The sequence below is a fragment of the Tachyglossus aculeatus genome, chromosome 1, assembly GCF_015852505.1.
Source record: "Tachyglossus aculeatus isolate mTacAcu1 chromosome 1, mTacAcu1.pri, whole genome shotgun sequence".
In the NCBI taxonomy this organism is placed as follows: Eukaryota; Metazoa; Chordata; class Mammalia; order Monotremata; family Tachyglossidae; genus Tachyglossus; species Tachyglossus aculeatus.
In genome coordinates, this window is record NC_052066.1 from 118,199,031 (window position 1) to 118,223,888 (window position 24,858).

A 24,858-nucleotide genomic window follows, 5' to 3' on the forward strand; every position below is an offset into this window, starting at 1 on the left:
CATCCTCCCAGTTCATATGGGACAATCACTCCCAGCAACTTCAAAGCCCTATTAAAGGCTCATCTCCTCTAAGCCCTAATTTCCTAAGTCTTCATTTCCTCTTTTCCCACTCCCTTCCATGTTGCCCTGATTTGCTCCCTTTATTCCTCCCTCAGCCCCAGAGCACTTTTGTACGTATCCACAATTCATTTATATTAATGTCTTTCTCTCTCTCTAGGCTGTGAGCTTGTTGTGGGCAGGAAATGTCTACCAACTCTGTTGTACTGTACTCTCCAAGTGCTTAGTACAGTGCTCTGCACACCATAGGCATTTATAAATATATTTGATTAATTGATTCCCTAGCAAATTAGCATAGTTTTAGGAAAAGAATACATAGAGATGTTTCACAATTTATTCTTTTCAGCCCCTGTGGAGAGGCTTTTCAATAAATAACATCCTGCTTGTTCTGATTGTGTTTAGAGGAAATACCTTATCTTCTATAACCCTGTGAATTTACAGACATACTTAAGATATCCACTCTTTGGTATCAAATAGGGTCAGATTTCTAGGATCTCAAAGTGGAGAAGGAGTCTAGTTTCAGTGGGGTGGAGCTAAAGGTGGGGCCAATCATCCAAACTGGGGAGGGAGAAAAATTCAGGGGTACAGAATCCATGCACATGGAAAGAGACATATGAACTCACCCTGATGAATCTTTCCTGTGGTGTCACAGCAAAGCATGAGGACAAACGGTGAAGGACAATGAGACTGCCCCACCTCTGCCACTGTGTCATGGATACCAGCTGCTTTGTACCAATAAGTAGTCAGGGATTAACTTCATGTCAACTAACCAAGTTGCTAGAATTATGATACATACTAATATTCTTATAAGATATGTATGAATCTCTCTTGTCTTAGTGATTGTTTTGGCCACAACTTTACAAAAATAAAACGACTGTCAGCATTATTATTTCAGCCTCTTCAATGCGTTATTCATGTAAAGATGGTAGGATATCTTTTATAATGTGATAATAATGATAATAATAATGGTATTAAGTGCTCACTTGATAAGCACTGGGGAAGCAGCATGGCTCAGTGGAAAGAGCATGGGCTTTGGAGTCAGAGGTCAGGGGTTCAAATCCCGGCTCTGCCAATTATCAGCTGTGTGACTTTGGGTAAGTCACTTAACTTCTCTGTGCCTCATCTGTAAAATGGGGATTAAGACTGTGAGCCCCCCGTGGGACAATCAATCAATTTGTATTGAGCACTTACTGTGTGCTGAGCACTGTACTAAGCGCTTGGGAAGTACAAGTTGGCAACATATAGAGATGGTCCCTACCCAACAGTGGGCTCACAGTCTAGAAGGGAACCTGATCACCTTGTAACCTCCAGCACTTGGAACAGTGCTTTGCACATAGTAAGCACTTTAATAAATGCCATTATCATTATTATTGTTATTATTATTATTTATCATTAAGCAGCTTGATCTAACAAAGAGCATGGATCTGGGTGTTAGAGGGCCTAAATTCTAATCCTTGCTCTGCCACTTAACTGTGCCTCAGTTTCTGCATTTGTGAGAATCTTTTGAGACAGGAAGGATGGAGGTGCCATCTACAGTGATAGGAAAGTCAGAGGGAGGACAGGGTTTGCATGGGAAGATAAATTCTGTTTTTGGCATGCAGGTGATGGTAGGACATCCAAGTAGAGATGCCTTGAAGGCAGGAGGAAATGTCAGACTGCAGAAAGGAGAGAGAGCAGGGCTGGAGATATAGATTTTCACTCATGATTCTACTTCATCTGGTCACATAAATGGCCTGGTTTTTCCTTGGTTTCTCATTAGTTTCTGGTGAGGTATAATCAGCTCTTTCACATAGCAGTTTTTGCTAGTGACTTTCTGCTGGCTTGTAGCTTAGAGAGAGCTGTGGCTATGACGAGTAATAATAATAATAATAATAATGGTATTTGTTAAGTGCTTACTACGTGCAAAACACTGTTCTAAAAACTGGGGAGGCTACAAGGTGATCAGGTTGTCCCACGGGGGGCTCACAGTCTTCATCCCCATTTTACAGATGAGGTAACTGAGGCACAGAGAAGTTACATAACTTGCCCAAAGTCATGCAGCTGACAAGCGGCAGAGCCGGAATTTGAACCCATGGCCTCTGAGTCCCAAGCCCCTGCTCTTTCCACTGAGCCACACTGCTACTTAAGAGTATGTTCTAGCTCCACCTAACCTTTCATATTTCCTTTCTGTGGGAATCTTTAATTGACAAGACCAAGACCTCTGAATTGTTGTGAAGCATAAGAATACTGTGGGCAAGGAGGTTGTCTATCAACTCTGTTATACTCTCCCAAGCACTGAGTGAAGTGCTCTGCACACAGTAAATGCTCAATAAATATTATTGGAATAAGTGAATAATCTTCATTAGAAAACAATGTGTCAGTGACGGGTTTTTGTACCGGGCATTATAATGATTATCTTTTCTGTTAAGTTTAATTGCAAACCTTTCCCAAGTAGAAAATCACACTTACTAGACAAGGTGACAACATTATTGTAAGTTTAGCAAGGTTGTGGATGCTTCAGATCACAACCTGATGCCTTAAAGTTTTGTAATTCATAGTACTAATAATTATGGTATTTATTAAGCATTTTGTGCCAAAGCACTGTGCTTAGCAGTGGAGTACATCAATCAATTGTATTTATCTAGCACTTACTATGTGCAGACCACTGTACTAAGTACTTGGAAGAGTTTAATGTAACAGAATTAACAGACATGATCCTTGCCCACAAGAAGCTTACAGTCTAGAGGGGGAGACAGACATCAATATGAATTCATAACTTTTAATGTACAATTTAAAGAAATGTACATATGTCTTGTGGGGCTGAGGGTGTGGTAAATGAAGGGCGGAAATCCAAGCACAAGGGCAACTCAAAAGGAAATAGGAGAAGAGGAAATGAGGGCCTAAGTCAGGGAAGGCGTCTTGGAAAAGATGTGTTTTTAATAAGGCTTTGAAGCTGGGGAGAGTGATTGTCAAATATGAAGAGGGAGGGAGTTTTAGGCCAGAGACCAGACGTTGGTGAGAGGTTGGTGGCAAAATATATGACTGGAGTACAGTGACTTGGCATTAGAGGAGTGAAGTGTGTGGGTTGGATTGTAGTAAAAAATCAGAGAGATAAAATAGGAAGGGACAAGATGATTGAGTGCTAGATTGTCAGTTAATCAATCAATTGTATTTATTCAGTGCTTACTGTGTGCAGAGCACTGTACTAAGCGCTTGGGAAGTACAAGTTGGCAACATATAGAGACGGTCCCTACCCAACAGTGGGCTCACAGTCTAGGAGGGGGAGACAGAGAACAAAACCAAACATATTAACAAAATAAAATAGAATAGATATGTACAAGTAAAATAAATAGAGTAATAAATATGTACAAACATATGTACATATATACAGATGCTGTGGGAAAAGGAAGGAGGTAAGGCGGGACATCATCCCTGTTCCCCACATGGCTCAAAATCTAAAGAGAAAGATCTTATCCCCATTTTTAGATGAGGAAACTGAGGCTCAGTGAGATTTGGTGATATGCCCACCATCAGACAGCAGGACAGTGGGAGAATTTGGTCTAGAGCTCTGCTGTCTTATCTCCCATATTATATTTCATTTGTGGTATTACGGGTTTACTGTGGGCCAGGCACTGTACTAAGCTCTTGGGTGGATACAAAAAATAGGGTGGGACATACTCCCTGTCCCACATGGGGCTCAGTCTTAATCCGCACTCTACAAATGAGGTAACTGAGAAGTTAAATGACTTGCCCAAGGTCATACAGCAGAAAGGTGGCTGAGCTGGATTTAGAGCTCAGGTTCTTTGGACTCCAAGGCCTGTGCTCTATCCTGTGTCCATGTTCTTTCCACTAATTCATGCTGCCAATCCCATTTACTTCACATTGGGAGAGAATCATAAGGCTGTAATGGAGTAGTTTTGAGCTGAAGCTCTACCATTGTTGTTTCCACATTTTTAACTTTTTACATTTCCTAACTAATGTGCTTTATGGAAAGATCCCGGGCTTGGGAGTCAGAGGTCGTGGGTTCTAATCCCGGCTCTGCCACTTGTCAGCTGTGTGACTTTTGGCAAGTCACTGAACTTCTCTGTGCCTCAGTTATCTCATTTGTAAAATGGGGATTAAGACTATGAGCCCCACGTGGGACAACCTGATAACCTTGTATCCACCCCAGTGCCTAGCACAGTGCTTGGCCCGTAGTAAGCGCTTAACAAATACTAAAAAAAAAAAAGAGTTCTCTGGTAGTACCATAAAGCCAATGAACACCTACAGATGCCTTTGCAATGCAGTTTCAGCGTAACTAATTCACTTTTTATGACTCCATGCACTTGTCTTTGAAAGTGAATTTTTTAATAAATTTAGTTATTAAAAAGAGATTTTAATAATGTGTTGCCGGAAGCAGCATTCACCTGGTCCTCACAATACAAGAAAATCATGGGCTAGATATTAATCCTCCTTGTCAGAGTTGAAAGAACCTTCATTGAAATGATAGGTTTGTCTTTGAATAATAATTCTCCTACTCATGAAATCACCAAAAGGGCAAGAAAAAAAAGTAGGCTTCTAACCACTCTACGAGATGTCTTTTATCACCATGCTCTGCGTTCTGTGTCCAAGGATATTGAAAGTACCTCTTAAATCTTTTACTCCATAAAATATAGATGCTGATCAATATTTAATTTATGAATCTCATTTGACTTCAGCATTCTGTGCCCATTAAGTTGTTGGCTAATCCAAATTAAACTAGTATCTGTTTGATATAATTCTACTAGCAACCCCCTAATTACACCAATAGCAGCCTATGTGGCTTTGCACCAAAGAGTCAGAGATCCTGGGTTCTAATCCCTTTTCTGTCAATTTCCTGCTCTGGGACCTTGGGCAAATCAATTATCTTCTCTGTGCCTTTTACATCACCTGTAAAATGGGGATTGAATAACTGATATGAGCTCCGCGTGACAGGAATTGTGTCCAATCTGCTTATACCATATCTACACCAAGGCTGGAAAGCACCATGGCCTAGTGGAAAGAGCATGGCCCTCAGAGTGAGAGGACCTGGGTTTTAATCCTGGCTCTGCCAAGTGTTTGCTGTGGGACCTTGGGCAAGTCACTCACCTTTTCTATGCCTCAATTTCCTCAACTGAGGATTGAATACCTGTTCTCCCTCCTACATAAACCATGTGGGACATGGACTGTGTCTGCTCCATGCCCCTTTCCCCCTTCTGCACACTCTCCATGCTTCCTTTGGACTTTGTCTACCACTGAACCTAAGTAGGCTGGCACTTGACTCGATTCTCATTTTAAATGGGGATTACTGTACAAGTGGACAGACGGTGCTAGATTAGGAGTTTTTTTTTTCCTTTAACCAGTGTGTTACCATGTCCCTGGTAATCAAGAGGCAGAGCAGTACTATTTGATATGTAGCCTGTTCCCACCCCTGCCCTTGGCCTTCCCCAGCTAGGCCCTCATTTCTGTTTTTCCCACACCCTTCTGTGTCACCCTTGCATTTGGGTTTGCACCCTTTACCCATCTGTTCCTCAGCACCACGGCACCTATATACAGATCTGTAGTTTATGTTAATGTATGTCTACCTCTCTAGACTATAAGCTCACTGTGAACAGGGAACATGTCTATCAACTCTGTTATTGTACTCTCTTAGTACCAGGCTCTGTACATGGTAAGTGCTATATAAATATGGTTGATTGTCTCCTTGTAAAATTTGCATTTGTTTTATTCTTCTTCTAGATCACAGATTTATACTTTGGGAAATGAGTGGAAAAAATTTTGCTAAGGGCCCTTATATCAGAAATGTCTGAATTGCTATGATTTTTGGATCATGAGAAGCAGTGTGGTCTGGCTTGCGAGTCAGGGGAATCTCTGTTCCAATCTTGTCTGGCACTTACCTGCTGAATGACCTGCACAAGTCATTTCACTTCTCTGTGTCTCAGTTTCCTTTTATGTAGAGTGGAGATTCAGTACCTATTGTCCTTCCATTCTTAGGCTGTGAAATCTATGTGGGACAGGGACTGTGTGGTTTGATTATCTTGTATCTACCCCAGCTCTTAGAATACATAGTAAAGCACTAGACAAATACCACCACAGTTCAGAATCAGGCCAAATGTAAGGCAGATATATTATTTGCTTTAGGTGTTCCCCTTCTGTGGGGGCATGCATGGCATTTCCAATCCTATTGCTCTGTGAAGGGCTACATTAGGAAATGGAAGTGTGGGACACTAATACGGCAAGATGCAGGCGGACACTTTAGTCAGCCTCCTCTCTCATCCAACCATATCTTCCAGCTACCAAAGGGAAGGGGCCCAGCAGCAAGGATCATGTTGGACTTATCAATGGGAGCAAGTCTGGAATGAGTGGAGCAATAAGGAAGAATGGAAAGACACATATCTGGGAGTCGGGAACCGGGATTCTAATCCCAGCTCTGTCACTGGCCTACTGTGATCTTGAGTAATTCACATAAATTCTCTGCAACTCCATTTCCTTATCTGTGAAGTGAAGGCAAGACACCTCCATTGAAGTGGAGAAGTGAGAATAAATTGTATGTGTGGTATGATATTGTACAAATCAGTGACATCTTTAAAGGAATCTTTGTCATTATCCTCATCTCTCATGACAGTTTATAAACTGTTACTTGCACATGAGAAATGCAAAAATTTCAATACATTTCACAAGCATATTTATTAGTAAGGTTGCCCTAGGGACCTGGTCAATGAAGGATTTCTTTTTGAGTGCTTAAAGTGGACCTAGGTGTTTATATAAGTATATTGTACAGAAGTATGTACTAGAATGGTCTCTTAAAATGATTGTGACTGGTTAAATAGAAATATTTTAATTATATTTATCATACACATTGATGATAACTCCTTTAGATGAACAGTTTATATGCACACAAATGAAAATAGATTATTTAAAAATTAAAAGGGAACTTGGAAGAAATTCTAATGCTAATACTTTTTTTTACCGTAGTATTAAGCACTTACTACATACTACACAATGTGCAAGTTACTGGAGAAGATACAAAGTGATCAGATTAGACACAATCCCCTTCCAGTACTTTGTCCAATATAGTTAAATCCACCTAAAGATTTTGCAGGGATTTGAGAGCCCCTTTAAGAAAAAGCAATGGTTTAAGTACAGTTTTCTGCTTACTATAATTGTAATTTATTTAAATTTCTGTCTCCATCCACTATAGTATAAGCTTCAGGAAGGCAGGGATCATGTCTACCAACTCCATTGCTTTTTACTCTTCCAAGTGCTTAGTAGAGTGCTCTGTATACAGTAAGCGTTCAAATATAATTGATTGAGTTTGGGAAACTGAGGCCCAGACAAAAACATTTACATACATCAGCTGCTGACCTAGGGCTACTGATTTTCAGTTCTCTCTTTTAGTAAATTCCCAGATGGCATGCCACAGCACATCCACGGGATGTAGTGACCTCTAGTTCATCCTCTTGGCTCAGTGGAAAGCGCATGGGCTTGGGAGTCAGAGGTCATGGGTTCAAATCCCGGCTATGCTGCCTGTCAGCAGTGTGACTTTGGGCAAGTCACTTAACTTCTGTGTGCCTCAGTTACCTCACCTATAAAATGGGGATTAAGACTGTGAGCCCCACGTGGGACAACTTGATCACCTTGTAGCTTCCCCAGCACTTAGAACAGTGTTTTGTACATAGTAAGTGCTTAACAAATGTCATCATCATCATTATTATTATTATCCTCATGATACTGGTCACTTTTACATGTAGTTTGGTTGTGCATGTTCAGTGCAAGTTTAAGACCTTCTGAGTCCTAATGCACATGAAAACAAGTGAGCTCTACACCCTCCTCTCCTCCACCCCTCGCTCCTGGAGGCTTGAAACACATCATTTAGTGTCCATGTCTTGTCTCATCTTATGCCGTCGAGTCATTACCAACCCATAGCGACACCATGGACACATCTCTCCCAGAACATCCCGCTCTCCATCTGCGGTCTTTCTGTTAGTGTATCCATGGAGTTTTCTTGGTATGGAAGTGGTTTCCACAAATCTCCAGTGGCTTCCTCAAAAATCTCCAGTGGCTACCAATCAATCTGCGCATCAGGCAGAAACTCCTCACCCTGGGCTTCAAGGCTGTCCATCACCTCGCCCCCTCCTACCTCACCTCCCTTCTCTCCTTCTACTGCCCAGCCCGCAACCTCCGCTCCTCCACCGCTAATCTCCTCACTGTACCTCGTTCTCGCCTGTCCCGCCGTCGACCCCCGGCCCACGTCATCCCCCGGGCCTGGAATGCCCTCCCTCTGCCCCTCCGCCAAGCTAGCTCTCTTCCTCCCTTCAAGGCCCTGCTGAGAGCTCACCTCCTCCAGGAGGCCTTCCCAGACTGAGCCCCTTCCTTCCTCTCCCCCTCGTCCCCCTCTCCATCCCCCCATCTTGCCTCCTTCCCTTCCCCACAGCACCTGTATATATGTATATATGGTTGTACATATTTATTACTCTATTTATTTATTTTACTTGTACATTTCTATCCTATTTATTTTATTTTGTTGGTATGTTTGGTTCTGTTCTCTGTCTCCCCCTTTTAGACTGTGAGCCCACTGTTGGGTAGGGACTGTCTCTATGTGTTGCCAATTTGTACTTCCCAAGTGCTTAGTACAGTGCTCTGCACATAGTAAGCGCTCAATAAATACGATTGATTGATTGATTGATTTACCATTGCCTTCTTCTGCACAGCAAACCTGCGTCTCCACCCTCGACTCTCTCCCATGATGCTGCTGCCCAGCATGGGTGAGTTTTGACTTGTAGCAGATTCCCTTCCACTTCCTAGCCACTGGCCAAGCTAGGAATGGAATGGGTAGGCCTCTGCTTGACTCTCCCTCTCATAGCCGAGACTGGCAGAGTACTGAAAACTCTCCAGGTGTGACCCCAACTGGTGAGTGTCCATGTACCACCTGTCTTATCTTCTCTTTGCCTCACAAAGGGAAAAAAAAAAAAAGGTGGGTAGTCCTCACAATTGCCCAAAGTCCCATTATTCCTCCTGTTTAGGCAGGATATACATTTAAAGTCTTGTCAATCTTGGATTTGTACATAGCCTGCTTCTAACGCTTACTGGAAATAGCCCTTATTTGAAAGTACCTTCCATCCCCTAACTGTGGGACTCTCTCAAGGCTGGATCAAGGTACAGGGCATTTTTCATTCATTCATTCAATAATATGTATTGAGCGCTTACTGTGTGCAGAGCACTGTACTAAGCACTTCGGAAGTACAAGTTGGCAACATATAGAGATGGTCCCTACCCAACAACGGGCTCACAGTCTAGAAGGGGGGGACCGACAACAAAACAAAACATGTGAACAGGTGTCAAGTGATCAGAATAAATAGAAATAGAGCTAGATGCATATCATTAACAAAATAAATAGAATAGTAAATATGTACAAGTAAAATAGAGTAATAAATCTGTACAAACATATATACAGGTGCTGTGGGGAGGGGACGGAGGTAGAGTGGGAGGGATCGGGGGGAGGAGAGGAAAAAGGGGGCTCAGTCTGGGAAGGCCTACTGGTGGAGGTGAGCTCTCAATAGGGCTTTGAAAGGAGGAAGAGAGCTAGCTTGGCAGATGTGTGGAGGGAAGGCATGCCAGACCAGGGGGAGGCCGTGGGCCGGGTGTCGACAGCGGAACAGGTGAGAACGAGGCAGTGAGGAGCAAAGTATGCAAGCTGGATTGAAGTACGAAATTAGTGGTAAGATAGGAGACGGCACGGTGGTTGAGTGCTTTAAAGTCTGTGGTAAGTTTCTGTTTGATGCAGAGATAAATGGCCAAGCACTGTACGTTGTTGAGGTGTGAGAAAATGTGAACTAAGTGGGGGGTTTTTTGTTGTTTTTTTTATTTTGTTTTTGGTTTTTTTTTGTTTTTGTTTTGTTTTTTTAGAAAAATGATCCAGACAGCAGAGTGAAGTATGGACTTCAGTGGAGAGAGACAGGAGGCAGGGAGGTCAGCAAGAAGTCTAATTTTGTTGTCAAGGAGGGATAGGATATAATGGTAGTTTGGGTGGAGAGGAAAGAGTGGATTTTAGTGATTTGGGGAAGGCTGAGCAAACAATTTGGTGATGCATTGAATATGTGGGCTGAATGAGGGAGATGAGGATGATAATAATGATGGCATTTATTAAGTGCTTACTATGTGCAAAGCACTGTTCTAAGTACAAGGAAGGTTACAAGATGATCAGGTTGTCCCAATGGGGGCTCACAGTCTTGATCCCCATTTTACAGATGAGGGAACTGAGGCACAGAGAAGTGAAGTGATTTGCCCAAAATCACACAGCTGACAATTGGCGGAGCTGGGATTTGAATCCATGACCTCTGACTCCAAAGCCCATGCTCTTTCCACTGAGCCACGCTGCTTCTCTAATGATGCCAAGGTTATGGGTTTATGAGACAAGAGGAAGGTGGTGCTGTCTATAGAGATGGGAAAGTCAGGGGAAGGACAGGATTTGGGTGGGAAGATGAGGAGTTCTGTTTTAGGCATGTTGAGTTCGAGTTGTCAGCAGGACATCCAAATAGAGATGTCCTGAAAACAGAGGAAATATGAGACGGCAGAGAAGGAGAGAGATCTTGTCTGCTGATGTAGATTTTGGAATAATGTAAGTAGAGATGGTAGTTGAAGCATAGGGTGAATGAGTTTTCCAAGGGAGTGGATGTAGATAGAGAGAGATAACGAATAGTATCACTGCCGACTGCTCACCCCCATCTTGCCTCTGGGATGGAACTCCCTCCCACTTTATATCTGACAGACAATCACTCTCCCCACTTTTAAAAACTTATTAAAATCACATCTCCTCCAAGAAGGCTTCCCTCACCAAGCCTTTATTTCCTTTTCTCCCACTTTTTCTGCATCGCCGTTGTACTTGGATTCGTTATTCACCCTCAGCCCCACAGCACTGATGTACATTAATCAATCATATTTATTGACCTCTTACTGTGTTAACAGCATTGTATTAAGCACTTGGGAGAGTACAACGCACATAAATATAATATTAATATAAATCAATGGAAACCAGTGTTGCCTAATGGGAAAAGAACATGACCTGGAGTCAGAGGACCTGGGTTCTAATTCTGGCTTTGTCGTTTGTCTGCTGGGTGACCCTGGGCAAGTCATTTAACTACTCTATTCCTCAATCCCTTTAACTGCAAAATGGGGATTCAAAATTGTTCTCCCTCCAACTTTGAATGTGAGCCTCAAGTGTGACCTATTTATCCTGTACCCACAGCAGCACTTGTATAGTGCTTTGCACAAAGTGCTTTTAAAAAACTCATTATTATTGTTGTAATTATTATCATTAGTAGTATCTGCCCCTGCTCTAGACTGTAAGCTCTTTGTTGGCAGGGAATGCATCTACCAATTCTGCTACATTGTGCTCTAGGTTTTTAGTATAATGTTCTGTGCACATTATAAGCACACAATAAATGTGATTGATTGAATTGACATATTTACCCCCATTCTCAGTGCTTAAGCAGTTCCCAATGTATTGGTGCTAAAGATTAAATTGCACATGCTGTTAATCCATATATTTCATTACCAGCTGTATCATTGTTCTTTTTGTACCTTGTTCTCTCTGTACCTTGATCTCATTTATCTCTCCGCTGACCTCTCGCCCATGTCCTGCCTCTGATCTGGAACAATCTCCCTCTTCATGTCTGAAAGACAATTACTTTCCCTACCTTTAAAGCTTTACTGAAGGCACAACTCCTCCAAGAAGCCTTACCTAATTAAGCCCTCTTTTCCTTTCTCCCATTCCCTTCTGCATTGCCTTGACTTCCTCTTTTCATCCCCCACCCCCAACAGTGCCACAGCACTTATGAATATATAAATGTATTTCTTTATATTAATGTCTCTCTCCCCCCTAGACTGTAAGCTCGCAGAGGGCAGGGCATGTGTCAGTTAAACTGTACTCTCCCGAAGTTTACTACAGTGCTTTGCCCATAGTAAGCACTCAGTAAATACAAATGATTGATTTCTTCCTTCTCCCCATGTCTGTCTACTCCAATTAAGTTGAAAACACAGGCCAGGGAATAGGTAGGCCTCTTGTCTATGTTACAGTACCCCTATATAGTAAAGTGGTTTGCACAGAGAGGTCACCTTGAAAACTCCATCAATTGATAGAAATCAACACAAAAGGACCATTCTTCATTCAGTGGTATTTGAGTATTTACTGTGTGCGCATGGCAGAGTACTATACAACAATAAAGTCACAGTCCCTGGCTACACCAAGCTTACAGTCTAGAATGGTGGTGCAGACAGAATTAATATTACAGATTAATTACAGATATGTACATATGTGCTGTGGGGCTGGGGAGGGAGAAGCACAAAGGGAACACGTCAGGGTGACACAGGGGAGTGAGAGAAGAAGAGACGGAGTTTAGTCTGGGAAGGCCTCTTGGAGGAGATGTGCCTTCAATAATAATGTGCTTTCAAGGGGTGGGGAGAGTAATTGTCTGATGGATTTGAGGAGAGAGAATATTCCAGGCCAGAGGCAGGATGTGGGCGAGGGGTCGGCAGTGAGATAGATGTGATCGAGGCTTAGCGAGAAGATTAGCACTAGAAAAGCGCATCGTGCGGTCTGGGCTGTAGTAGGAGAGTAGTGAGGTAAGTTAGGAGGGGACAAGGTGATTGAGTGCTTTCATTCAATTGTATTTGTTCACTTACTATGCACACAACACTGTACTTGGTGTTTGGGAAAGTACAATGCAGCAAGAGAGACAATCCCTGCCTACAACAAGCTCACAGTCTTAAAGCCAAAGATGAGGAGTTTTTGTTTCATGTGGAGGTGAATGGGCAACCATCGGAGTTTATTGAGGACTGGGGAAACATGTCCTGAACGTTTTGGTAGAAAAATGGTCCAGGAAGCAAAGTGAAGTATGGACTGGAATGGGAAGAGACAGGATGCTGGGAGGTCAGCAAGGGGCTGATGCAGTAATCCAGGTGGGATAGGATGAGCGATTGTATTTTGGTTGAAAAGGAAAGGGTAGATTTTAGCAATGTTGTTGATAGTATATCTCCTTTCTATTTAGCAAAGAAGCTGTAGTTTTCTACATGGAAAGGTAGCAACTTTATAGACATCACTTGTGGAAGGAAAATCAATTCTTTAGAAGTCTTCAGGCGGTGAGGGTCGAGAATTCTGTCAGGCAAGATTAGCGTTCTGAACAAAAACACAAATTTTATCCAAAGGAAAGAAAGACAATATGGTTGGTAATTCAAATTTGCATTCTAATTTCCTGCTGTACAAACCTCTGGTGAGCCTAGCCCTGGAGAGTTTCTGTGTCTCTGGCTTCCCTAATTAGCTGCAGGACCTTGCTGTAGGACCAAGCAAACCTCATCTCCCTCTTGAAAATTGCTGATTAAAAAGCCTGGCACTGCTCTGGGAAACTGAACTTCAAAATCTCTAGAGTTTTGGACAGCAGAATAAGGAAATGATTTTTCCCCCTTGGGGTATGACCTTTTCCTTTGAATATATTCTGTCAAATGAAAAGAGGAATCATGGTGTATTTAAACAGGAAGCAACTGAAGGCGGTTTGGTGCTCTTGGGAATATTTAAACACACTGAGAGAAATAGGAAGCATGAGGATTTCAAGGACAGGATTTCAGTGATCTTTGCCTTAATGTGATATCTAGGTCTTCTGACACAGCAAGCAAAAAATAGCAATCATCCTTTTATCAACACACAGCATTAGTAATGAAGCTGTCTGAGAAGGATGAAAATAGGCATGGAATAGCTTTCTGAAAGGACTGGTCACTGCTAGTGAGGTTCCATTAGAACTTGCATTAGAGTAATTTAATTCCTTTAGACCAGTTCCAGCACATCTTCCCATTTCTTCTCACCTGCAGTTTGTTGAATCAATAGCCATTAAAGCCAGTGGGAAAATGTCATTGGAAGATGGTATGTATTCTGACTTACTGCCTGCAGTATTCTCATTTTTCTTTAAGGAAAAGCAGTGCAGTACAGACACATTTTTGTTGGATTATTTACTACTGGCAAAGAGAAAGGGGGCAAGCGTAATGTGATTTTTGGTGCTTGAATAACCCAGTCAAATGTTTGGTCCATTTTTTTAACTGTTAAATGCTTGCCTGACACTTGCTCTTTCTGAAAACGTTTCTTATTTTACTTGTTTATTTGTCTAAGGTCTCATCTACTAGCAAGAAATGAATGGATACAATCCAAAATACAGTGATTGTAGAACATTCAAACTTTGAACAGTTTGGTACTATAGCTAAAATGAAAAATTGATGACATGGAAAAAAAACCCATGGTTAGTATTGTTTTATTCTGGACACTGCAGTGATAAATCAAGCCAATGACATGGAACAGATTTATAACTGGGAATTGTTAGGATGGGATGAGTTTCTGAAGGGATAAAGAAAGAGTAAATAGAAGGATCTAGGTTTTCTATGCTGGTGATATTTTCAGGAGGAATGGAAGGGTGAATCATGCAGCACCACAGGGTAATATCAGCAGTTGAACGCCGCTGGAGTCCGTTGTAGTGCTGACCCCAGCGCTTGGACGTGGAGCTGGCTTTAGGGACCCCGTGATGTGAAGGCACAAGCCTCCATTCTCACCTAAATCAGCACTGTAGGTACAATTAATCTACATGGCCTTGTTGATAGAGCGTGGGCCTGGGAGTAAAAAGTTCATGAGTTCAAATCCCTGCTCCACCACTCTGTTATGTGACCTTGAGCAAGTTGCATAACTTCTCTGTGCCTCAGTTCCCTCATCTGTAAAATGGGGATTAAGACTGTGAGCCCCATGTGGGACAGGGACTGTCTAACCCAATTGTCTTGTATCTACCCCAGTGCTTAGAACAGTGCCTGGCACATAATAAGTGCTTACCAAATACCATAATTATAATTATATCATTATTCGCCAAGTCCCTACCGCATGGAAAGAGAATAATAGAGAAAGCAGGCATGATCTCCACTTACAATCTAGTGGAGGACCAATTGGCCCAGTTCCAAGTCATCTCAGTTCAACAGTGTGAGGGTTACTTATCCATCAAAGCAACCATCACTTTAAGCATCCCCTTGTCTTATGCTGTCGAATCATCTCCGACCTATATTGGCTCCATTCATTAATTCATTCAATCGTATTTATTGAGCACTTACTGTGTGCAGAGCACTGCACTAAGCGCTTGGGAAGTACAAGTCGGCAACATATAGAGGTGGTCCCTACCCAACAACAGGCTCACAGTCTAGAAGGGGGAGACAGACAACAATCTCTCCCAGAACACCCCACCTCCATCTGTAATCATTCTGGTAGTGTAACCATATGGTTTTCTTGTTAAAAATACAGAAGTGGTTTACCACTGCCTCCTTCCATGTAGTAAACTTTAGTCTCCAACCTCGGCCTTCTCCCATGCTGCTGCTACCCAGCACAGGTGAGTTTTGACTTGTAGCAGATTGCCTTCCACTCGCTAGCCACTGGTCAAGCTGGGAATGGAATAGGTATACCTCTGCTTGATTCTCCCTCCCATAGTCGAGACTGGTAGAGACCTGGAAACTCTCCAGGTGTAACCCTGAGAGGGGAAGCATCATCTAGACAGGTGATAATACAGCCCAGGTATCCCAGACCCTCTCCAGGCATTGGCTATCCTGGGGTAGATGCTGAGTAGCACTGAACATCCTCTGGAATTTTTTGAAGTCCCCTCTGGTTGGGGAAAAAGGTAGCGAAGAGGGGAAACATAAATAAAAAACAGATTAAACTCCTGAGCTCTAGTGTGTGGCTAATAATAACTAAGAACAAGCCACAAATTAGGCTTTTCAATTCACCATTTTTTCTCACTGCTAAATGATGTGCCTTCTAAAAATAATAATTGTAATAATAACATTTACAATGTGCCACACACTGTACTAAGTGCTGGGATGGATACAAGAAAATGGCCTTTGACACAGACCCTATCCCACGTGAAGCTCACAGTCTCAATCTCGATTTTACAGATGAGGTAACTGAGGACCAGACAAGTGAAGTGCTTGCCCAAGGTCATGCAACAGACAAGTGACAGAGCCGGGATTAGAACCCATGACCTTCTGACTCCGGGTCCAATGCTCTATCCACTAAACCATGCTGTTTCTATGCTTCTCTTTACAATGTATCCATTAAAAATTTACAATTACCTAAACATACCTACATCAAGACCGAGGCACACACACTATAATAAGATTTTGAATGATAACAAAGGACAGATGGGTAATAAGAAATGTGCAAGAGGAATCAAGATGATGATCTTCTTATTACCCTGTTTTATGTGAATTTCTACTATAATGATGCAACAATGATAACATTAGGGTTTTTTTTTATCATTATTACTTCTTTATACAGATGACAGGGCTCAGTAACACAAGGGGAAGCAGTAAAGCAGTAAGTTCCTACCCAGAACACATTGTGGTAATTTTCATTCCCACAAGGCCAGAAGAAACTTTTCCTTTTAAATTTGAGTTCACATGTAGTCATACACTTCCATGAAGCTCTGATTTCACTTTAAGTGTTAATGGTCAGTGTAACTCAAATTAGAATAAAAACATAAATCACAAGTGAGGTGAAACCCCTGAATCTCACATTATTTCCATTTTAATAGACACCCTCTCTTTACCATACATTGGAAGAAAAGAGTAAACCAGAATTCCTAGAGGCAATGGAAATGAGAGGTTAGACAATCCCATCCAATTAGCCATAAATTTTAAAGTATCCTGAATTGTGCACTCAAAGGACTCACAGATGTGATGATTTATGTGCTTGAGTACATAATAATAATAATGGCATTTGTTAAGCGCTCACTATGTTCAAAGCACTGTTCTAAGCGCTGGGAAGGTTACGAGGTGATCAGGTTGTCCCACAAGGGGCTCACAGTCTTAATCCCCATTTTACAGATGAGGTAGCTGGGGCACAGAGAAGTGAAATGACTTGCCCAAAGTCACACAGCTGACAATTGGTGGAGCTGGGGTTTGAACCCGAGACCTCTGACTCCAAAGTCCGTGCCCTTTCCATTGAGCCACTCTGCTTCTCAAAAAATAATGATAATGATGGCATTTATTAAGTGCTTACTATGTGCAAAGCACTGTTCTATGTGCTGGGGAGGTTACAAAGTGAGTTGGCCCACGCAGTTGTCCCACGGCGGGTGCACAGTCTTAATCCCCATTTTACAGATGAGGCCCAGAAAAGTTAAGTGACTTGCTCAAAGTCACACAGCTGACAATTGGCAGAGCTGGGATTTGAACCCATGACCTCTGATGCCAAAGCCCACGCTCTTTCCACTGAGCCATGCTGCTTCTGTAAAATTGGGGGCCCAGCTTCTGAGGAAACATCTTACAACTGGCTTTAAGGCAATCAGCTCGCCCCCTCCTACCTTACTTCACTGATCTCCTATTACAGCCCAGCCCACGTATTTCACTTCTTTAGTGCCATCTTACTCACTGTTCCCTGATCTTGTCTATCTCACCATCAGCCCCTTTCCACTTCTTCTTCCTAGCCTGGAACACCATCTCCCTCCCAATACACCACACAACCAATCTCCCCACTTCAAATCATGCTTAAGGTCACATCTCCTCCATGAGGCCTTCTCTGATTAAGCTCTCTTTCCACCAGCTCTCTCACCCTTCTGCGTTGTCTATGCACTTGATATTGGCACAACTCCAGGCACTCATGTATATATCTTTAAGTTGTATATTATAAATAATTTATATTAATGCTGGTCTCCCCCTCAAGACTGGAAGCTCATTGTGGATGGGGAATATATCTGCCAACACTGGTGTACTCTCCCAAGTGCTTAGTACAGTGCTCTGCACATGTTAAACATTCAATGAATACCATTAATGATGAAATAAGGCATATTTATATTCATCCAATTGTATTTATTGAGCACTTACTGTGTGCCGAGCACTGTGCTAAGCACTTGGGAGAGTACAATACAACAATAAACAGACACAATCCCTGCCCACAATGAGCTCATAGCATAACATTTTTTAGGATAGGCGAAACTGAAGAGAGAAGGAGCATGACTAGTAGAAAGAGGAACGGTTTGGGAGTCAGAAGATCTGCATTCAAATCCCAGCTCTGTCATTTTTCTATTGTGTGACCTTGAGTAAATCGCATAACTTTTCAGTGCTACAGTTTTTGTCATCTGTAAATGCCTTTCTCCCTCTCCCTGAGTCTGAGCTTCATGTGGGACAGATTTAATAATCATTATTGTTAAAATTGAAAAGGTAATGATTACCATAAATCTGAGCCCTATTCTCCCAAGGTATAAATTCACTTTCTGGTTTATCGCTCTTTTTTTCCTAGGGAGGGGTGAAGTGTGTTGCAGCAATGCAATAAATGGTGCCCTATGGATCTCAAAGAATTAATGTCCACTTACTACTACATTTAGTGCACTGACTATCAGGGAGTAAACCAAGCCACTGCAAGAATTGAACTGTGATGTTAATATGACTAGAACAGATAAAGCAATGGCTAGATGAAATTACTTAGCATCATGAACAGATGGCTATACATGCTGAAAGGAAAAATGATGTGCATACCCTCAGTGTGAAATACCAAAGTTGTATCACTCAATCAGTGGTATTAACTGAGCACTTATTGTCATCAATCAGTGGTATTTATTGAGTTCTTAGTTTGCAGAGCAGCAGAGCATAGTGCTAAGGGGTTGGGAAAGTACAAAACAATAGAGTAGGAAGATATGATCCCTGTCCACAATGACCTTGCAGTCTAGATGGGGAGACAGACATTAAAATAAATTACAGATGGATATTTACATAAGGGATGTGAGTGGAATGAGGATAAAGTGCTCATTATTAATAATAACAATGATGATTGTGGCATTTAAGCACTTACTATGTGCCAGGCACTCTTCTACGTGCTGGAGTGGTTACAAGAAAATTGGGTTAGGCAAAGTGCCTGTTCCACAAGTGGCACACAATCTTAATCCTCATTTTACAGATGAGGTAACTGAGGCACAGAGAAGTGAAGTGACTTGCCCAAGGTCACCCAGCAGAGAAGTGGAAGAGCCAGGATTAGAATGCAGGTTTTTCTGACATCCAGGCCCATGCTCTATCCACTAGAAAACACTGCTTCTCGTGCTTAAAGGTTATAGACCCAAGTGCATAGGCAATATGAAAGGGATGACTTAGGGAAGTGAGGGCCGAAGGTGAGGAGAATGATGGTCTGTTGGATATTTGGTATTCCAAATAGAGGCAGGACATGGTCAGTGACGAGATTGAGGTTCTGTGAATAGGCTGGTGTTAGAGGAGTGAAGTGAACATGCTGTGCTGTAGCAGGAAATCAGCAAAGAAAGATAGGGAGCAAGGTGACTGAGTGTTTGAAAGCCAATGAAAAATGATCCATAAAGTATAGAGACTGGAACGGGTGGGAGGCAGGAACTAGGTAGGTCAGCAAGGAGGCTGATGCAGTAATCAAGGGAGAATAATAACAATAATTATGGTATTTAAGTGCTTACTATAAGTAATGATGACATTTATTAAGCACTTACTATGTTCAAAGCACTGGGGAGGTTACAAGGTGATCATGTTGTCCCACGGGGGGCTCACAGTCTTAATCCCCATTTACAGATGAGGTAACTGAGGCACAGAGAAGTGAAGTGACTTGTCCAAAGTCACACAGCTGACAATTGGAGGAGCCGGGGTTTGAACCCATGACCTCTGACTCCAAAGCCTGGGCTCTTTCCATTGAGCCACACTGCTTCTCTTGTAGTTCTGCCTCGCTGATTACTATGTGCCAGACACTATTCTAAGCGCTGAATAGAATATCTGCTCGGATTAACATGGTAGCAGTTTGGATGGAGAGGAAAGGGGTGCATTTTAGCAACGTTGTACGTATTACATAGTGTGCATACATATACTAGAGTTGGTAGACATGCTTCCTGTCCACCAGGAACTTACAATCTACGGATGAATGGTGATATCTGAAGGACTCTCACAAGTGTTTAAGAAAGTTTACCACTGAGAATCTAAGTACCTTGAAATTCATTGCCTTTGCAGAGATATTTGAATGATGATTCTCTCCTTTGCTCCTGTAGAGATAAATCAAAGCTTCAGAGCAGTGGAAGCAGTTTCTCACGCTGCAACGAAAAATAGAATTGTTTTATGAAAACTTACTCCCAAATAAGATTAAGTATACTGAGCTGTATAGTATGGGTATTTTCCATTTAAAATTCATAGATGTAGGCTTTCTTTTTCTTGCTATAGATATAGGTTCACAGAATCCATAAAGCAATAAAAGAAAATGGTGACTGTCATTGCAATTTTCCTCCAAGTACTGGAATGAGAAAGCAGTGCAGGAAAGACAAATGAACTGAATATATCAAACTTCAAGAGGCACTGAAAGCAGCTGTTACTGGAAAGGCACTTGAAAGTTATATTCATGTTACAGGTAGCATTGTAATGGTCTTTTCCATAGGCCAGAAAAAAATATATGAAATTGAAAATGTATTGGAGTCATTTAAGATCAGGCTTGGTCATGAGCTATTTCCTTAAAGAGTTTTCATTGTCATAATGCCATTTGTGCCTTTTTCTACTGATGTGATTCTTTTGACTGAAGATCCTTTCATGTGGTCTCTCTTTCTTTGTTGATATTTAAATTTCCAGCACTCAGGACTCTAAAGGGAGGGAGAGAGTCTTCATCCCTGTATTAGGATTCAGGCTGCATCAGAATCCAACCATCTTAGGAGTGTGTAATATTTGAATGTTATCCTTAAACGTGGTGTGGAGCAAGGTAAAGAGAATGCCTTTGTCTACATAGCAATTAGTAGAGCTATCTGACTGGCATAGCAGCTCCCAAGTGGTTCGAGGTCTCTGCTATCCCTAAAATCTGAACAATAGGGGGAAAAGCATGTAAGGATTTCAGTCTCCATTGACTTGGTAAGATAACATTATTGAAACTGTTTAATGCTTAAAATTGCTTCTCCCTTTGTACTATCATCATCAACAGTATTTATTGTACTGCCTGTTAAATGAAGAGAACTGCTGTAGTAGTCATATTTGAAGTAGAAGGAGCAGTTGTTTTTACAAAGAGATCTCTTGAGTGCACCTTGGGGTCTCCCCTGCTCTCAAGGAACTTACGTTGTAATGGAAATACGATAGACACTAAAACATTCCACACAGGGCAATCAGAATAAAGAATTTGTACCAAGTAATTTGGGAAGTGGAGTAGGTGAGAAAAACATGTGCCCATAATCAAAGTCACCTGTGAGTCTTCCTCCTGTTACACTTTTCCAAGCACTTAGTTCAAAAAATGCCATTTGACTGATTGACTCAAGGAGTTTACAATCTAATGGACCTCCACCAGTGGCAGATAGAAAGGACAAGTGGGGCATAATGTCCCAGGAGAAATTAGGGTAAAAATATTCTAGTTGCCAGATCTTTTTTGTTTGTGGTAAGGAGGCACAGGCTGGTAAAACCTACCCTGAGAACAAATGTCATATGCCAATGGTCCCAACCCAGACATAGAAGTGATTAATCCCTTAAGAATTCTCTAGACTGTAAGCTCACTGTGGGAAGTGAATATAACTTCCAACTATATACTTTTGTACTCTCCCAAGCACTTAATATAGTGCTCCGCACATATTAACATGTGCATACAACCGCACATATATAGTAAGCGTTCGATAAATATCACTGATTGAGCATTCCTCTTCCCCCTGTTTTCTGTAGTTTTTTTAATGTCCCATAAACCACTAGAGGAATCAATAGCCAACATGATCCTACTGCTATTAAAGATGATTAATTCTCTTGGGAGAAGTATGAACCCATGCGTAATGCTAGAAACATATGCTAGAAAAACACATAACTCCTAGAAATAAGGCATCCTACCCAAGTAAGGCAGTTTGCAGAACTGCAGTTATTATGTATCTCTGTTTCCGACTTTATATTTGTAGAATGTTTACTGGTGTTACATCTACAGTATCCTGTGAATATTTCAAGGTGCAAAATTATCATTATTTCCCTAGCTACCTTTGCTATTCATGTAAGCACTTATATTACCATAAAACTATTGAAAGTGAGTACTTTCCTGTATGATCCTTATTCACAGCGTCAGCATTGGTTCAGACTAATGAAAGGCTATTTTAGGTAACCCTTTAGGGAGCCTATTGGCTTTACTTTTACTTATTTGAGAAATAATATTGGATGACATGGTGTTATTCTTAGCTACCATCATGTTAACAATAAATAGCTTAATTTTACTACAATTTGGTATCATCTTCGTCCACACATGGGAGCAATTTATGCATTTGCAGATTTATAATCAGTTCCTGAGGTTGAAACCTTGTTTAAGCTCTTGTGACTATTTTTGTATCTGTTTTATAGAACAACTATAAGAACACAGAATACTTCTCATTCGCAGTATATAACCACTTAAGCAGGTTTGTTGGGCTCTATTTGCCTTGGATCACTTAGTTTCAGAAATTGGAATATTGTATCTCAGGAAGCATATAATCATTGTAATCATTTTTGAAGTCAAAAATATGAAAGCGTGGGGCTGGAAAAGATATTAGAGATAATCTAGTCCATTGGTCCAGCTCTGGGCAGAACTGTAACAATTTTGTCACGGACAGATGAAGAGCCCATTTCTTAAAAACCCACAGTCCTCCTCAGTCACCTCTTTATAGTCAACTTTATAGCCAATTTAGTTTCCCCCTGTTGCAATTTACATTTCTTAAATATTTCCCTTTGTTCTTTCATCAGTGGAAAATAACCTCTTGCACACTGTGACACCTAATACTTGAAGAAGTCTTTCAACCAAATTATCTTCCATCCCTGCAAACCTAGTTCAACAATCTCAGCGATTTAAAATTCTAAGCATTCGGTGTGTTTTCTAGTAAGACACTGGGTAAGAACATGTTAAAGTAGTCACACAATCCCCTTTCTTCTAATACATGACTAATAGCCTAGTGCTAATAAATGCTAAATTACTCCTTGAACTTTTTTCTGTACCCATGGTTCATTTGCTCATGTTTCTGTCCTCATTTTTCTCTCTCCATTTAATAGTTTGTGAAAGCCTGGCAGGGGAGGGGGGACAGTTTTTTAAATATAAAACTGTGTTTTACATTTAAGGGTGTATTTTTTTTCCCAGAGCTTACACAGCTTAGGTGTTTCATAAATACTACTACTAACTACTACATCCTTCTGTCTGGCACTGCCTCCCCATTAAAGTCTGCCATACCACAGTGCTCTCCATCTTCAAAGCCCTTCTGAAATATATTCTCCTGCAGGAGACCTTTCCCAATTTAATTTTAATTTTCCCCAGGTCGTATATGCTGAAATAGCATGTAAACACACATAGGCACCCTCAGCACCTTTGCATATTCAACTATTTAAGCATTATCTGTCCATATAGCCAGCTTTCCATTCCCCTTTTCCTCTTATGGGTAACATCTTGGGTCTGTTTCCCACATTACTGTACAGTTACTGAGGGCAGGGATTGTGTATTCTACCACTATTATACTCTTCCTAAGTGCTTTAGCACATTACTAAGCATTGCGGTAGGGTCAAAGTAATTAGATCAGACACAATCTCTATTTCATAGGTCACACAATGGAAGAGGTAGGGAGAACAGGTGTCTAATTTACACTTTACAGATAGAAATTGAGGCCCAGTGAGGATAATTTGGCAGGCCAGTGGAATAGCTAGTATTAGAACTCAGGCCTTCTGACTCCTAGTCTCAATGTCTTTCTAATATCTCCCATTGCCTCTCATTTCCTTTTGTTTTAGTTGATAACATATTAAGTTGCTATTTTACACATAATTAGTAATTTTCATCTTCTTTAAAGTATTATATCAAAATACCTCACCACTTAAGTAGTTCATCCAGAGGATACTTGACAAATCTGCTTTCAACACGATTAATTTTTGGGTGAAAGCTTCCTCTTCAATTCAAGATAGTATGATCTGAGCCTTTGGCACTTTATCCACTTGTAATTTAAGAGATGCGCAATAAGTCATTCAAAGACAAATAATCAGTAGTATTCATTGAGGACCTACAGTATGAAGAACACTATATTTAGCACTTGGAAAGAGTATAATAGTGATAGAATATACAATCCCTGCACTCAAGAATGCTACACTGTAATGGGGGATACAGAAAGTAAAACTGCATTAATAAACTGCTTCACATATCTCACCCAAAGCCACAAATCTGCAACAATGCTACTTCTGTTTAGAATTGAATACAGTTCTGACCTTTCTTTAAATTCCTAAATTCCTATTGCTGCAATGTAATAATAATAATAATAATGTCATTTATTAAGCACTTACTATGTGCAAAGTACTGTTCTATGTGCTGGGGAGGTTACAAGGTGATCAGGTTGTCCCACGGGGGGCTCACAGATGAGGTAACTGAGGCACAGAGAAGTTAAGTGACTTGCCCAAAGTCACACAGCTGACAAGTGGCAGAGATGGGATTTGAACCCATGACCTCTGACTCCAAAGCCTATCTATCCACTCTATCCACTGAGCCTCCCTGCTTCTCTGATGTAGTGCTGAGTATTCATCTTTGCAAAGTGCCATTATCTACAAGAAGATGTGTTTCTTTCAGGGCATGACTTAAGTAGAAACATTCAAATTTTTGATTTAGATGGTAACCTGAAACTAGTGGAAATCTATAATGATAGGTAATGTTAAAATCAGAATCTAGTTGAAATATTACAAAATGTTTGGTCTTCCGTGTGCCTGAATTATTGATAATCTTTTCAATGAAATAATCTTTTCTTTAAAAAACAATACAGCTATGGGATTGCTGAAAGCACCATTGAATGCGGTGAATTCAATGGTCTCATATGGTATTAAAGAGTT

The 24,858-nt window shown here is 41.2% G+C and overlaps 1 long non-coding RNA gene and 2 other non-coding genes across 3 annotated transcripts in view; 1 reads left to right on the forward strand and 2 right to left on the reverse strand.

Annotated features, from left to right (window-relative positions):
• LOC119928466 overlaps nucleotides 1-24,858 on the forward strand; it is a 119,176-nt gene that overhangs the window by 54,483 nt on the left and 39,835 nt on the right. The gene's annotated exons all lie outside the window — the stretch shown is intronic.
• LOC119938595 lies at nucleotides 8,809-8,946 on the reverse strand. Its single transcript, XR_005454467.1, has one exon. It is a non-coding gene; the product is annotated as a small nucleolar RNA SNORA7 (small nucleolar RNA).
• LOC119938196 lies at nucleotides 15,448-15,585 on the reverse strand. The gene has a single exon (XR_005454368.1). It is a non-coding gene; the product is annotated as a small nucleolar RNA SNORA7 (small nucleolar RNA).